Source organism: Portunus trituberculatus, chromosome 30, assembly GCF_017591435.1.
Source record: "Portunus trituberculatus isolate SZX2019 chromosome 30, ASM1759143v1, whole genome shotgun sequence".
NCBI lineage: Eukaryota > Metazoa > Arthropoda > Malacostraca > Decapoda > Portunidae > Portunus > Portunus trituberculatus.
This window is the reverse complement of record NC_059284.1, coordinates 683,413-688,467: the sequence shown is the minus strand read 5'-3', so window position 1 is coordinate 688,467 and position 5,055 is coordinate 683,413. Positions and strand designations below refer to the sequence as shown.

Genomic DNA, 5,055 nt, shown 5'->3' with positions numbered 1-5,055 from the left:
CTCTCTCTCTCTCTCTCTCTCTCTCTCTCTCTCTCTCTCTCTCTCTCTCTCTCTAGAGTGCCTACCCACATGCACTTAGGTGTGCCTTTCAGTTACAAAAAATCTCCTCAAACTGTCACATATGTCAGGGATATGTGTATGGCACGACTTGCGCTTCTCAAAGTCTTGGCCAACAGAGGTCTGGATGTTTTATGTCTCTGTGATACGGTCTCTGGTCGGCTATGCTGCCCCTGTATTGATTCTGTTCAGTGCCGCCCAACTCCGTCCACTTGAGACTGCAGAATGAGGCAATGCGGATAATTCTGGGATGCCTAAGGGCAGCCAAGATAGAGGTCCTCTGGGCTGAGTTGCATTTTCCTAATTTTGTGAGTCGAGTTCAGGAATTTACATGCCGTACTGTTGGCCGTATGTTTTGTACTTGTGCTCCGTCTATTAAGCAATCACTAGCTTCATTGTCGGATAACCCCAGGAGCTCTGTTAGGTACCTGAAGAAACTAGTGGCTGCTTTGACTAGTGTTGGTGTTATACGTAGATGCTGTCATGGATTTACCTCATGCACCGCTCTGTCCCACCTGGAGCCCTAAACGTGTCAGTGTGGATATCACCAAACTGTCTTTGTCAAAACATTAGTATCTCCCTCATGTCCAAATTGCCTGAGTACCGTCTAGTCCAGTCCGTTCATATTTTTTTTTGTGGTGGATCCGTCGATGGCAGTAAGTCAGATTGTGGGCTGTTCATTCTTGACTATGTGTTCCCCACCCAATACACTGACACCCAGGTGTGCAAAAGGCTCCCTGGTCACCTGTCCTCCACCAGGGCAGAGCTGTACAGCATCCTTGAGGTCCTACATATTGCTACAACCTCTCTTAAAGATGTCCTCCTGTTTGTGGACAGTCAGGCTGCCTTACGCAGCCATCTCTCACCTGGAACCCACACTCCCACAGACTGTGACATTGTCAACAAGTGTCTTTCTGTCATTGGCAGTACTGAGAAGAGCGGTGCCAGGATCCACTTCACATGGGTGCCCTCACAGGTAAGCATTCCCTTCAATGAAAAGACCGATAACCTGGCCCAGCTTGCCCTTCAGGATGAGACAGTGGACCCTGCATGGCATTGAATACACTCCTCACTATATTAAGCGTAGTATTAAGGACTTTCTAAATAGTAGCATTACTGATGATCTCATGAAAGGCTGTGCTGATGGCAGTTCTAGCTGCCTTCATCATGTGCGTGTCTCCCAGGACAGTGATTACACTTATGGGAGGCACGGCACCTCTCAGGATGTTGTGGCCATGAGGCTCAGGATAGGATATAAGTATTACTGGGGGTGAGCCACTCCCCTGCGTTAAGCTACACTGTGTGCAGCTCCTGGAGGACACACATTGCATCACTATATTCTGGACTTCCTTGCATTGCTGAGTTCAGACCCTCAGGGCATTTTGACTTGCAGCAGCTTATTTGCTGGCTCCTCAGTCAACATTCTCAAGGCTATCCTTCTGAAATACCCAAAGTTTGCCCCCAAATGGTACTGTGTGTTTCACTGTTTGATCTGCTGCAGTCTCTGACGAGACAGCCAGACGTTACCCTACGGAACGAGCTCAGAGCTCATTATTTCCGATCTTCGGATAGGCCTGAGACCAGGCACACACCACACACCGGGACAACAAGGTCACAACTCCTCGATTTACATCCCGTACTTACTCACTGCTAGGTGAACAGGGGCTACACGTGAAAGGAGACACCCAAATATCTCCACCCGGCCGGGGAATCGAACCCCGGTCCTCTGGCTTGTGAAGCCAGCGCTCTAACCACTGAGCTACCGGGTGTGTGTGTGTGTGTGTGTGTGTGTGTGTGTGTGTGTAATTCACCTCGGTCGTCTGCTGGTCACCCAGCCAGTCTTCCCCATTACGGAGCGAGCTCAGAGCTCATAGACCGATCTTCGGGTAGGACTGAGACCACAACACACTCCACACACCGGGACAGCGAGGCCACAACCCCTCGAGTTACATCCCGTACCTATTTACTGCTAGGTGAACAGGGGCCACACATTAAGAGGCTTGCCCATTTGCCTCGCCGCGCCGGGACTCGAACCCGAGCCTCTCGATTGTGAGTCCAGCGTGCTAACCACTACATTACGCGGTGTGTGTGTGTGTGTGTGTGTGTGTGTGTGTGTGTGTGTGTGTGTGTGTGTGTATTTGCATGTATTTGTGCTTGCTTGTCTGTACATGCATGCATATGTATATGACAATATGCATAAATGTATGTGTATCTGTATATATGTACACCAATTATTGATCTAATCCTTGCTCTGAAGTAATGTACCCGCACTTTTTCTTTAAGTGCAATAGAATCTATGTTTATATGTATATATATATATATATATATATATATATATATATATATATATATATATATATATATATATATATATATATATATATATATATATATATATATATATATATATATATATATATATATATATATATATATATATATATATATATATCTTAGCTCATAAGGATAATGTCATTTTCCGCCAGTACCTGCCTGACCTATGTTTGTTTCATGCTAAGGGGGTGGCCGGCATGCTTCGACCTCCTTTGTTGTCTACATTTACAACAATAAAGTCGTCAATCAATCTCTCTCTCTCTCTCTCTCTCTCTCTCTCTCTCTCTCTCTCTCTCTCTCTCTCTCTCTTTCTCTCCTTTGCTTATTTATTTCTTTTCTTTGTTACTATATGCGTAACAGTGAACTGGTAATCGTATGTACTTAAAAAGTTTCTTTTTTTATACAATTACTCAGACCTTTTATATAAACTGGTACAGTGAATCATACCATCTTGTCGATTTGATAAAGAATGTGGGAAAGAGGAACAGTAAATATTCCACTATCTTGTTTTGACTGACTCATCATTTTACAAAAGAGCTTATTTTAATTAAGAACAAAATGGTTAGATTTTGTCTCGTTGAATCTTTTTGTTCGTTTCTTACGTCGATATATCAACTCTCAGAAGGCAAGATTTAATTAAGGCGTAAGTAACGATAACTAGCTCTCGTCTCGTAAGATGCAATTGCTGCAGTAATAGTGGAAGTCTAATGTATTGGAGGTAATGATATATGTAGTTAATCTCAAACTTTTAAGCTCTCAAACGCAATTGAAAAGCCTAAGTTTTCAGTCTCTTTAATGCAGTCACTTTTATAGAAGCTCTTATACATGACCATGTTGGATTCTGAGTGGAAAATATAGGTACTTCGCCCAGCGATCCCTATATCTACTTTTGTCATTACTGTGAATGGCATAACAGAAGGTAAGATGATGAAGAATTACAAATAAAGTCGTTATTGATTCAATAAAATTTTATTTTTCTGAAATTATCTTTCGGAATGACCAGTTATGAAGATAACAGAATAATGACAGATGTTTCTATTACCTATAGGAATTCAATCATATCGGAGAAAACAGAAATAATAATTCCCAGCCAAATTTGTGGTGTAGGGACGAAAACACAATCACAGATACCTGCACCATTGTTTCAAAAGATATAATGGCACTTTACTTTGCCCTATTTTTTCCATTAATTAAGTCTTCCCTCTTAATAAGAAATACATAAAATTTCACCCTATTAATAGTATGGGATCATACACTAGTACCACTAAAAGTGAATTAGGTAAATTCTTATTCACTCACTTCACTCAATTAAACTCATCCTATAATCAATATGTTCATTCACGTCACCAACTCACCTTGATGTTTGGGGCACACTGGATGGCGGAAATTCACACACACACACACACATACACACACAGCACGTTAAAAATCCCCTCGTTTTTTTTTCCACTGAATTATATCCCAAAGTTGTGTCTACGAGAGGGCGGCGAAAATGCGTGCCATACCCAGCCAGCTATGCCGCGTAGTGATGAGCGGGTGGGAGCTCGGGAGCACGGTGACACGACGATGAAGTGGTGCAGTGAATATCTTGCGTCACTGCCAAGCTGATAACGAGATCACTCGCACGGACACAGACACACCTACACGCATATAGACAGTATAACAGGCTAGCTGTGCCACAAACGGATGGTCTGACAGCTGTATTACTCAAAGGTGTGATTATAATGATTAGCAACGTAGGTGTAACTATAAAAAAAATGTAGTTTCTCAAGTGGTAACATCAAATAGATAGACTGGTGGTGGTGACATGATAAGATAATGATATCAGTAGGGGAAGCTATGCCATTCCCTTTCTTTCACATGGATTTCACCCTAGAGCTGTATCCTTACTAAGGGTAAACGCACACCAAGCGAATCAAATCAATTCAATTCATGGAGAATCAACACGATTCATGAATTGTGTTGACTCACCGCATTAGTTTCAATGTAACCGTTTACACCAGACGAATCGAGTCAATTCAGACCATGCCGATTCATAGCGATTCAGAATCAATGATTGGTTTGGAGTCTTTGGACCCATTTTTTCATCATTCAGTATGATTCAGCCGAGGAATAAGCACCATGCTAGTGGACGTCCTAATTAAATTAGTACGAGAATGACGTGCTATATATGATACTAGTGATCCTGTGCAACAAGATCATGTTACATGTATTGTACTGAACCATAGAAGGAATTGCTGTAACCTACGAATTACTAGACAATAGCATTCTGTACATTTTGAAAACAAATGACAGAAAGCGTTATGGATATGCTTACATATTTTCATGTGGTAGTTGTAGGGTGTTTCGTCTACTTATGAAGTGTGTGACATAACGTAACCATCAGTTAGCCAGACACCAGACAGAGTGGGAGAGGGGTGTAAACTTCTTACTACTAACCCCTGTGTCTGTGATTTGTTCAGTAAATACTACGGTATGTCACGTCACAAAGTAAAAGTTAATATGACAAAATGCTAAAATTAACATAGCTGTAATTGTTTTAATATCCTCTTAATATCCGTACACCGTTAAGCCTAAACAAAGAGTAGATGTCATAATATGGTATAGACTGGTGTGCCCATTTCTTCCGCGGTGAATATATGTATCAGTGGATCATTCTGTCCT

The 5,055-nt window shown here is 41.9% G+C and overlaps 1 protein-coding gene across 2 annotated transcripts in view; it reads right to left on the bottom strand.

Moving 5' to 3' along the window:
* The window catches only part of LOC123510752 (moesin/ezrin/radixin homolog 1-like), a 23,153-nt gene extending 19,097 nt beyond the window's left edge, over positions 1-4,056 (bottom strand). Inside the window, exon 1 of one of the 2 annotated variants that reach the window (XM_045266103.1) lies at positions 3,747-4,056. The gene's annotated coding sequence lies outside the window, so the exon portion shown is untranslated. The remainder of the gene's footprint in view (positions 1-3,746) is intronic. The other variant, XM_045266105.1, reaches the window with a different exon arrangement.
* Between the last annotated feature and the right edge of the window lie 999 nt (positions 4,057-5,055).